Source organism: Oryctolagus cuniculus, chromosome 12 (assembly GCF_964237555.1).
Source record: "Oryctolagus cuniculus chromosome 12, mOryCun1.1, whole genome shotgun sequence".
NCBI lineage: Eukaryota > Metazoa > Chordata > Mammalia > Lagomorpha > Leporidae > Oryctolagus > Oryctolagus cuniculus.
Window position 1 is genome coordinate 32,582,603 of NC_091443.1, and position 12,265 is coordinate 32,594,867.

The window sequence follows — 12,265 nt, forward strand, 5'->3', positions numbered from 1 at the left end:
GACACTCTTGTTTATGGCGTCAATAATCTCCCTAGGCTCTTGTCATGAGTTGCCAAGGCCATGGAAGCCTTTTGAGTTCACCGACTCTAATCAATTTAGACAAGGCCATAGTCAAAGTGGAAGTTCTCTCCTCCCTTCAGAGAAAGGTACCTCCTTCTTTGATGGCCCATTCTTTCCACTGGGATCTCACTCACAGAGATCTTTCATTTAGGGTTTGTGGTGGGTTTTTTTTTTTTTTTTTTTTTTTTTTTTTTTTTTTTTTGCCAGAGTGTCTTGGCTTTCCATGCCTAAAATACTCTCATGGGCTCTTCAGCCAGATATGCATGCCTTAAGGGCTGATTTTGAGGCCAGAGTGCTGTTTAGGACATCCACCATTCTATGAATCTGCTGTATATCCCGCTTCCCATGTTGGATCATTCTCTCCATTTCAACTTTTTTTTTTTTACCACTGTGTAGTATTCCATAGAGCACATATCTCATAATTTCTTTATCCAGTCTTCCATTGATGGGCATTTAGGTTGATTCCTTGTCTTAGCTATTGTGAATTGAGCTGCAATAAACATTGAGGTGCAAATAGCTCTTTTATTTGCTGATGTAATCTCCCTTGGATAAATTCTGAGGAGTGGGATGGCTTGTTAATGTGGTAGGGCTGTGTTCAGATTTCTGAGGTATCTCCAAACTGTCTTCCGTAGTGGCTTTACCAGTTTGCATTCCCACCAACAGTGGATTAGGGACCCTTTTAACCTACATCCTCGCCAGCATCTGTTGGCTTTGATTACTGTGTATAAGCCAGTCTAACAGGAGTGAAGTGAAACCTCATTGTGGTTTTGATTTGCATTTCTGTGATGGGCTAGTGATCCTGAACATTTTTTCATGTGTCTGTTGGCTGTCTGGATTTCCTCTTTTGAGGAACCTTTTCTGATTTCATTGTAGAATACTATTTCCTAAGGAGCCCGTCTTATATTGTTATATTGGGGCAAATGTTATTGTTATCCTGTAACTCCTCATTTTTACAAAATGATTCCTAAATGATGAAATGTACAATTTTTGGCATAGACTCCCATTATTTTTATGCAAATGTTTCAATCATATGTCTTGTAAAATGTTATTGTCATATAAGTTGCTATGTCAAATACTCAAATTTTCTATGAAATCTACAGAAACATTCTAAAATATCATTTAATACAAGCATATTTGCTCAGTAATTGTTATTATACTTACAAATAACATTATCTAGATATAAAGTATATTTGTAGGTCAACAGATTTTAGATATTTTTTAATAAACTTCCTTTTACTCTGGATTTCAACAATTTCACGGGAATATGTGAGTCCTGAAAGAATGCTATTGTGGATCCTAGACAGCACATAAGGAATATGCAATTTGAGTTTGTTTTTTGAAAACATTTCAATAATTCTATCAATAACAGTCTCACAAACAATTAAAGTAATACTTGGTATATATAAATATAACTATACTATTTAATATATATGACTAATAAAAATATAATGCAAAATTAACTAATGAGTAAAACAGTAAACTAGGCATTGAAAATGTTCTCATAATCATATAATGAAACTTACCAACTAAAATTGGATTAAGATACACACTCCTGTTTCAGAAACATAAGAACCAGCATTACAATGATTACCATGTGTGAATATACAAGAAGTGCTTTTGGTATCTTTACCTTTCCCTTAAAAATAATTTGACCACAGAAAACTTTAAAAGAGTATCAAAAACTTTATTTTCCTTAAGAACATTGCTACTGCTTGTTATACCACAATAATATTCCAAATGGTGAAACTAATTCTAATATTGAAATTGTCAAATTCTTTTAAAAACATAAACAAAGGAGTGGAAGTTTGCTCTAGTACGTAAGGAAGTTGGAATGCCCTGATTCCATATCAGAGTTCCTGAGTTTGAGACAAGGATCCATCCAGATTCCAGCTTCCTGTTAATGAACCTGGAAAGAAACAAGCTATAGATCAAGTAACTGAATCCCTGCTGTCCACATGAGAGACCCAGATTGAGTTCCTAGTTCCTTATTCAAGCCTGGCCCAGCCAAGCCCAGCCATTGTGAGCATTTAGGGAATGATCCAGCAGGTGACAGCTATGTCTATCTGTCTATCTTTCTTCCTTTGTTTCTCTGCCTCTCAAATAAAATCAATTACTAATCTTAATATATGTTAATCAAATAATTATTATTAAAGATCAAAGAAATCCTTCAAAATATTTCTGCTTTTTAATGTCTACAATCATAGTGAGCAGTACATATGAGGTGAAAATTTTTGTCTTATTTCTTAAATTTTTATGTACAATGCTTGATTTTGATCTAGTCACTTAGGCACTTGCTATGTGGTGTAAATTTAATGGATATTTTATATTCTCATTATGAGCAAAGTTGATTTTGCACATTATTGAATTTGAAATCACTCATCTAAACACAGATCATCTGTGCATTAGCCAGCATAACTTTATTTAATTGCACTTGATATACATGAGGGAGTGAAATGATCATGGCTAGTATCATTAAACAGATGGCAGTGAATTTTTTCTGTATTCTTTATAACTCAAAAGGAGTGTCCTTTCTTATTCTACTTCAAAATTACATTTCACCCAAAGAATAATTAAGAGTCAATTTCATGGTTTTCCACTTTCAGTTAGAATGTGAAACTTTAAAACGACCAATAAATTAGAAAATCTCAGTATCTAAAGACAATCCTTGTAATAAGGACTCAAAAAATAAAGCCAGAACTAAGTGAATTAAATATTTGACAATTCCATACCTTTCCTAGTGTATAATCAGTCTATAGCTGTTTTCAAGCCTGGGAGATTAACTGGAAGGGGAGGGGAAACAGCATAGGCACAGGTAAGGAGATATTCCAACATTAGCACCATGGGAAGGCTGAAGGGATGACCGAATCATAAGGAGCCATTATTACATGGTGAGCCAGAACCCACCTGCCATCTGTTGTTCGCTGACTGGTTTGTATGGGCTGAGAATGATGCAGGAGAGGTAACAGGAACTTCCCCTACAAAGTTGATAGAAATTTATTGAATGTATGGCTCTAACTAGTACTGAACAGAATTAATGTTTTGGTTATTTTGTATATATAAACATTAACATAAAAAGCAAATTAAAGTTGAAAATGATTCAAGACACAGACACCTACATTCAATAATGACTCAGATCATCTTTGATTAATTTTAAGGAAGGAGATAGCATGAACAGAGAAAATAAAATACAAAGCAGAAAATCAGTGTATTAGAAGACAGAATTCAATAATTTCTTTTTTTTTTTTTTTTTTTGACAGGTAGAGTGGACAGTGAGAGAGAGACAGAGAGAAAGGTCTTCCTTTTGCCGTTGGTTCACCCTCCAGTGGCCACCACGGCTGGCACGCTGCGGCCGGCGCACCGCGCTGATCAGATGGCAGGAGCCAGGTGCTTTTCCTGGTCTCCCATGGGGTGCAGGGCCCAAGCACTTGGGCCATCCTCCACTGCCTTCCCAGGCCACATCAATAATTTCTATATTGGATACAAATGTTACCAGTAAGATATCTTATTATAATTTTATTTACTTATGTATTGTTTTAAGTTGAATTTATTTGAAAGATAGAGAATATATATAGACACAAACAAAGAAACAGATATGCACTGACTGGTTCATTCCTCATTAACCTCAAAGCTGGGGCTGGACCATGGTAAAGCTGGGAGCCAGAAACCCAGTCTGCGTCTCCCATTTGGATGGCAGGAACCCAAACACTTAAGGCATTATGTGCTGCCTCCCAGGGTGCACATTAGCAGAAAGCTGGAATTGAGAGAGGATCTGAAACTCAAACAATTCCAATACAGGATCCAGGCATCCCAAGTGGTATCACAGGCCATGCCAAATGCACACCCCACTTATTTATGTTCAGTATTTGTTATTTGTATCATAATATAACTAGTAATACTAGATTAGTAGATATTTGTTTTCTCTGATATATGTACATGTCCATGTGTTCTACAATGAACTTCTTTCTGTGTACATCTTTGAGGATATTTTTATTCAATTCTTTAGGGAAAAAATCTTACAGATGGGATTACTAGGTCAAAAGCTATGTAGATATCAAGTTTTTATTATTTGCTGTTTTTGATCTTTTTTACTATTATTTTCTATTCACTTGAGAGCCAGAGAGAGAGAATTTATTCTATTCACTCCCCAGTGCCCACAATGACCTGGTCTGGGCCAGGCTGAAGCCTTGTACTGCCATCGCAATCTAGGTCTCCCACATGGTGGTAGAAATCCAATTAGTTCAGCCATTAACACTGGCTCTCAGGGTCTAGATTAGCCAGAGTAGAAATAGTATCCCAGAGCTAGAATTGAACCCCAGAGCTCCCAAGTAAATGTTATCATCTCAATTTCTAGTCAAAAAATCTGCTCCTGAGGCCGGCGCTGTGGTGCTCTAGGTTAATCCTCCACCTGTGGCACTGGCATCCCATATAGGCATCGGGACTAGAACTGGGGTGCCAGTGCGGCATGTGGAGGATTAGCCAAGTGAGCCACGGCCCCAGCCAAAACTAATTAAATTGATTTAAAGTAATAGTTTCCATTGTGATGAATTTCAACAATAAATAATTATGCTGGTGTTAAGAAATATTATATTTGGAAAATAAATAAATGTAGTTTCCTGATATAAAAATGGTGCTTTTCCTTTTTCATAAAGAAATCCTTTAAGTTTTGAATCTGTTTTCCACATCTGGATATATCCCCTCAGCTAGAAACATGGGACAGTGATCATCCAGAAAATTTTTACTTCATATTTATTATCCTAAAATTATGATCATCCAACATCCACTTCTCATTTTAAAGGTTACTTTCTGGGGCTGGCACTGTGGTGTTGCATGTAAAGCTGCCGCCTACAGTGCCAGCATCCCATAAGGGCACCAGTTCAAGTCCCGGCTGCTTCACTTCCAATCCATCTCTGCTATGGCCTGGGAAAGCAGTAGATGTCCCAATTCCTTGGGCCCCTGCATCTGCATGGGAGACCCAGAAGAAGTTCCTGGATCCTGGCTTCAGATCAACACAGCTCTAGCCATTGTGGCCAATTGGGAGTGAACCAGCGGATGGAAGACCTCTCTTGCTGCCTCTCTTTCTCTCTCTGTGTAACTCTTTCAAATAAATAAATATTAAAAAAGAGTCAACTTTTAAAGTGACAACTTCTGTTCTTTTTTTGTGTACATAAAAAAAATTATTTATCTGAAAGGCAGAGTTACAGACAGAGGAAGAAAGAGAGAGAGAAAGAGTGAGAAAGTCTTCCATACAGTGGTTCACTTCCAAATGGCTTCAATAGCTGGGACTGGGTCAGGCCAAAGCCAGGAGCCTGGAACTCCATCCATGTTTCCCACGTGGGTACAGGGCCCATGCAATTGGGCCATCTTCTGCCTCTTTCCAGGCACGCCAGCAAGGAACTGGATCAGAAGTGGAGCATCCAGAACTTGGAACTGGCACCCATATAAGATGCTGCTGTTACAGGCACTGGCCTAACCGGCTGCAGCACTATGTTGGCCCCCATAACCAAGTTTACATTCAGGAAGGTCACTGTCTTGACGGTATGAAGGGTGGCTATGAGGAGACCAATGAGAAGGATGTGGGAATATTTTGAATGGGAGATTGGAATGATTCTAAAATGAGACTGTATGGGGAATATGGAGAATAAGCAATAGATCTGAGCATTAGTTTTTGAGATAGATTAATAGGACCCAGTATTGAAGTTGCTGAGGATGGCTTAAGGAGGTACCATGTTAGACCCAGGCAACAGAATTCCTTGACCTGACCTCAAGCGATATAGATGTGAACGATTAGAAGAACAATTAAATGACCTAACGGAGCTCCACCAGAACGAAATTTTGAACCTGAAACAAGAATTGGCCAGCATGGAAGAGAAAATCGCATATCACTCCTATGAACGGGCCCGGGACATTCAGGAGGCCCTGGAGGCGTGCCAGACCCGCATCTCCAAGATGGAGCTGCAGCAGCAGCAGCAGCAGCAGGTGGTGCAGCTGGAAGGGCTGGAGAACGCCACTGCCCGGAACCTGCTGGGCAAGCTCATCAACATCCTGCTGGCCGTCATGGCCGTCCTGCTGGTCTTCGTGTCCACCGTGGCCAACTGCGTGGTCCCGCTCATGAAGACTCGCAACAGGACATTCAGCACTTTACTCCTGGTGGTGTTCATGGCCTTTCTCTGGAAGCACTGGGACGCCCTCTCGAGCTACGTGGAGCGCTTCTTCTCTTCCCCCAGATGACGCTGGCGCGCGCTGGCACACAAGGCCATGCTCCCTCCCCCGGCGAGTGCATGCAGTGGAGTCACACAGCAGCGTACCTACTCGGAAGTTTTCTACAACAAGAGTTGAGTGAATCTGTTTACATTTAGAATAATGTTTTTTTTTTTTTTTTCTTCAAGAGACGCAATTGCAATAGTATTTTTTAGATTTTATCCAAGCAGTTTTTTGGGCAAAAATCTTGGATCATTTTTATGTAGCATGATTTTCTTTGGGATGCAAATCTTCAACAGTCCTTTCACATGAACCCACAGTCGGGAGCACACTGAAGGGCATTCTCAATTGTGGCTTGAAGGACTGCACTGAAACCCACTACCAAGATGTGAGAACCTGACTAGGGCAAAGCAGTTCACCGTAACACCCCCTTCCCTGGGCTCACCGCCTCCTCCCCTCCCACACTAACTGTACTGTGAAATCCTACCACATTCCGTGGCTGAATGTCTGGATTCAGGGTGGATGTTCCTTGTCCTTGGAAGAACACATGGATCTCCCTGGCTTCTCACCCAAGCTGACTCACGTTCATCCTGGAAGTATGATCCCTTTTGAACCTGTCCCCTTAACCTTTGCTAGGATACGAAACTGAGAGCACGCGCCCCCAGGATCACTGCGCAGGCCCACTGGAGTCCTTTGAAGTAGCCCTCTGAATCCCTGATTTTAAGCAAAATCCCTTGGCCGCACTTTTAAGTTTTTTTATATGTGTATAGTTACCACCTTAAAAATAAAAAATCCGAACAGCATACTTGAAGAATGTAATACTCAAACTCTCAGTGCTTCCTTATGGTTTCTAATAGGATTTTTTATTATTGTTATTATTATTGGTTTTTTTTTTTGGAAAGGGTTGGGAGGGTGTTTTATTTTTCCTTTGAAATAAAGAAGTGATGTTTTTAAATGAAAAAAAAAAAAAAAGCAGAGTTACAGAGAGAGAAAGAGGGAAAGGGAGGGAGAGAGAGGTCATCCATCTGCTCCTTCATTCCCCAAATGGCTGTAATGCCCAGGACTAGACCAAGATGAGGCCAGGAGCCTAGAATTCTATCCAGGCCTCCCACATGGGTGCAGGGGCCCAAGCAATTGGGCCATCTTCTACTTTCCCAGGTGCACCAGCAGGGAACTAGATTGGAATTGGAGCAGCTGAGACTCTATTTGGCACCCATATGTGATGCCAGCATTGCATTAAGCCGCATCATGGGCCCCTAGTCTCAAGCTCTAAAGAGTCCTGCTCTGACTTCCCCACAGGATTTAGTCTGCAGAGTAAAAAGACATATCCATGCCAACTTCACACTTAACCATTCTAAACAATGCTCTGAGTACCTGGAACCAGAGAATTCCTGGCCCAAACAACTTTAAAGCTACAGCCAGGGCCTAAGTAGACCTCTTAGTAACTTCTCTACAAGGACAAATCAGACTACTATGTGTGTCTTTGTTCTGAGATATAGACAAAGGTCAGCTCTTTGGGAGTAGATGCATAGAATTTGAACATGAGGGATAGGGCCCCACAAACATTAGGGGTGAGATTTCTCTTAGGTGACTGGTTTGGGTCACTGGGGATCATCAAACAACAGTGTGAATGCTAAAGAAGCAGGTTTGAAGGAAACATGAATACCTTAGTTCGCAAACAAGTTTGTGAAATAGACAGTGATGTGCCCTAGACAATTGAAAATGAAGTATAGACTTTAGTTCATAGGTTTGGGCAAGACACAAGACAGAGTCATTAACACATCTAGAGAGTAACATCTGAGCAGAAAACTAAACACTGATTGCTCAGCTTATTACTCAAGGAGAGAATAAGGTCAAGGGTAACATAGAACCTTGGAGCTATATTTAATGGACAATCAGGAACTAAGAAAAATCAAGGAAGTATAGGGAAATTGGATTGAGGATTTTTTGATAACCATGTCTTAACAAGATATTTGACATTGTTTCCTTCCTGGGAGCATGGAATAGAAAATTGTGTGCTAGGGGTGGACATTTGGCCTAGTGGTTAAGATTTCAGTTGGGATATCCATCTCCTATATCTAGAGGGCCTGGAGTTAGGGTCCTGGCTCTATTCTAATTCCTGTTTCCTGCAGAAGTACATCTTGGGAAGCAGCTGATGATGGGTCAAGTCGTTGAGTCCCTTCCAACCACATAAGACACCCAGTCTGGGTTCCTAGCTCCCCTCCTGGTCATTACAACACTCATTGGTCAGTGAGCCAGCAGATAGGGGCCCTGTCTATCTGTTTCTCTCTGACTGTATGAAAATCGTGGGCTAGTCCATGTGAAAATTTATATAAATTACAAACAAAGAAAAAAGGGAATAGTAGCAGACACTCTTTAATTGTTTAAAATTCTGAAATATGTAAGAATTTTTACTCATTTGAAAAAGTGTAAATGCATTTTTAGAAAATAGAGGATGTTCAAACTATGGTACCCATAAAAAGAAAACAGGGAAAGTTACAATTACTTTGTGACTTTACTGTTCATCTTGAATACAAAACAGGAAACTTAGCATCAGACTTTTTTGATGGAGAATAATGGTATATTAATTTCTTGTAGCCTGTTTGATCGCAAAACAGGGAAGGTAGGTAGAGATCTCTGATTCTGTTTGAAACTTTGAGGTTGAGAAACTTCAGTTGCTGGGTGGTGGAAAACAATCATGCTGATAGCTGATTGTCATTTCTTGTTATTTTCAGTAGAATATAAAGGGACTTTGTTTCAGGCAAGAGCATCATTACACACCATCTGAGTAATTTTTTTTTCTATAAGTTACAAATTACCTTATAAAAATAGCCTATTAATTAATTTAGAATTTATTAAGAATGAAATGTCCCCTTAATTTTAGGCAAAAATATCAGCAAAGTCAGAGTGATCCTTTGAGCAATAGTCTGATCTTTTAAAATTATTAGTGCCTAACATAGGGTTGACACATAAAAGAAGTCTTGAAAGAAAGGATGAAAATTTCAGATTAAGATTGGATTTAAAAAAATCAGGGCTGCTAGGGCAGATCCTAAGGTCACCTTGGCTTGACTGAAGGTTAGACAGGCTTCTGCAGGACTCCATGCACTGATCTCCAGTTTCTTAGCTCATTTACATTAAAGAACATGTAAGTGTAACTTTCTGTCTTCCCTTTTATAATATAAATATTTTTCAAAAAAATCCTCTTGGCAGTTTTACAATTCAAGACTACCTTTCTCAAGGGTCTGGAAGCCATCCTTTTGAAATGTAACTATCCAGGAAGATGAAGCTACTGGGTGCCTTGCTGTAAGCTATGTTACTACCTCCTATAAAGACAGTGATCCTTTGGATAATGCCAATTAGTAAACAGGTGACCTACAATCTCCCCGTCCCAGCTCAGTCAAATAAACAAACAAAACCTTTCTCTGCCCTTTGTTTGAGTTGAGCTGAACACATAAGCTTGGTTTTATCTTTTTCCCCCATTGCAAGCAATAGTAACTTAATAAAATTAATATCTGTTTGCTCTTTTTGTCAGGTGTGCATTTTTCTTTTAGCACATATGAGGCCTTCAGCAACCTTAGTTGCCAAATTTAAAGGAATAGCATGGAAGCAGATCAATATATTGGATTAAAAAGTAATTATGAAGTGAGAAACTTAGGGCAGGAGAGAAGTTATTGACACTCTAACTTCTCTTACAATCCTTTCTAAACTTTTAAATGTGAACACATTAAAAAAGATTCATACCTGGGGGCCAGCATTTGGTGCAGCATATCAAGCCTGGCCTGCAATGCTGACATCCCATATGAACACAGATTCGACTCTCAGCTGCTCCATCTCCCCACAAATATGCCTGGGAAAGTAGTGCAAGATGGCCTGAGTGCTTGCACCACTGCCACCCATGTGGGAAACCCCACAACTTCTATCCTTAATATTGAATTTATTTATCTTTCCATATCCATGTGTGTTTTATTTATGAAATAATAATGCAGAAAATCATTTTTAATTTTAAATTCAATAAATTTTAAGTGCTTTCCACCAATTACAAATCAAAAATATTCAAAAAACTTGTATGTGGGGAGAACTTTGGCTTTATCAAGTTTTCTTGTAATGAAGTAAAATTTTAATAATTATGTTCTTCTAAAAGCAAACAAATAACAGAATACTTGTGAAAACATCAATCACTTTTAAAATTGTATTTTGAGATAATCCTATATTAAGTATGTATATTAGAAATCCATTAGGGGCCAGAGCTGTGACATAGTGGGTAAAGCCACTGCCTACAAAGCTGCATCCATTATGTGCACCAATTTGCTTTATTTGAATGAAGTTGAACATGTTTTCATTTGATTATCCTTTATAGTCCTGCTTATTTTCCTTCTGGACCATGGTCCTTTAGCTTTTTTATTTGTTGAGCTCTTTATTTAGTGGAGCCAATAGGCCTAGAACTAAAACTAAACTAAATAAATACCAATGTTATTCTTTGCAGAAGTGGGAAAAGAATCTTAAAATTCAAATGGAACCACCAAAGACACCAAATAACCAAAGCAATGATAAACAAAAAGGAAAAAGCTGGAGGCATTGCAATAATTGACCTAAACTTTACTGCAAAGCAATAATAGTCAAAACCAAATGGCACTGGCAAAATAGACATATAGACTGAGTTTATGGAATAGATAACCCAGAAGGAAATACACACATTTACAACTAACTGATTTTCAACATAGACTCCAAAACACACTGCCAAATGAGTCATTTCAATAAATGGTACTGTAAAACTGGGTATGTTCATGCAAAATTTGAAAATAGACTCTACCCTTCCAGTCACAAACCCAATTGAAAATGGACTAAATACTTAAAAGGAAGACTCAATACTATGAAACTACTAGGGAAAAAAAAATAAAAAAAACACAAAACCAGGTGAAGTGCTTCTTGATAATGTTCTGGTCAAGGATATTTTGGTTCTAATTTTCATAGAGAGGCAAATAAGTCGAAATAGTCATCATAATTTTGAAGCTGAGTGAACTAGGAGAACTGGCACTACCAAACTTCAAGACTTATTATGGGGGTCGGTGCTGTGGTGCAGCGGGTTAAAGCCCTGGCCTGAAGTGCTGGAATCCCATATGGGAACCGGTTCTAGTCCTGGCTGCTCCTCTTCCAATCCAGCTCTCTGCCTTGGCCTAGGAAGGCATTAGAAGATGGCCCAAGTGCTTGGGCCCCTGCACCCACGTGTGAGACCCAGAAGAAATTCCTGGCTCCTTGCTTTTGATGGGCACAGCTCCAGCCATTGCGGCCTTCTGGGGAGTGAACCAGCAGATGGAAGACCTCTCTGTCTCTACCTTTCTCTGTAACACTGTCTTTCAAATAAATAAAATAACCCTTAAAAATAGACTTATTATGAAGCTACAGTAATCAAGACAGTGTGATATTGGTGGAGGAATAAACAAATAAATCAGTATAACAGAAAAATGTACCAGAAAGAGATCTACATGATATGGCCAACTGGTTTTTGACACAGGAGGAACAACAATACCGTGGGAGAAAAAAACAAAACAAAACAAAACAAAAACAGCCCAACACCTGGTTGACCACATGTAAAAAAGTGTATTTAGACACAGACCATACTCCTTCCACATATTTAATTCAAAATGAATCAAAAATCTAAAAGTAAAACACAAAACAAGTTCCTGAGCAACACATGAGAAAATTTAGATTATCTTATGTTTGAGAATATATTTTAAATTTAACACCAAAGATACAATCCATGAAATAAAGAACAGAAAAACTACACTTTGTTAATATTAAAAATCTGCTCTGTGAAAGGTAGTCAAAAGAATTCCAAGACAACTCACAAATTGGGAGAAAACATTGGAAAAATATACCTGATACATGACTATTATCCAAAATACACTAATAACTCTTAAAACTTAACCATAAAATGAAGCAACCAAATTAAAAATAGGCCATAGATCTTAACAGAGATTGCATTCTAAAAATAAGCAATGAAAAATAA

General features: G+C 38.7%; 1 pseudogene; it reads left to right on the forward strand.

Moving 5' to 3' along the window:
• The first annotated feature begins 366 nt into the window (after positions 1 to 366).
• On the forward strand, positions 367 to 11,639 carry LOC103351244 (transmembrane and coiled-coil domains protein 1 pseudogene; annotated as a pseudogene).
• Positions 11,640 to 12,265: the final 626 nt, after the last annotated feature.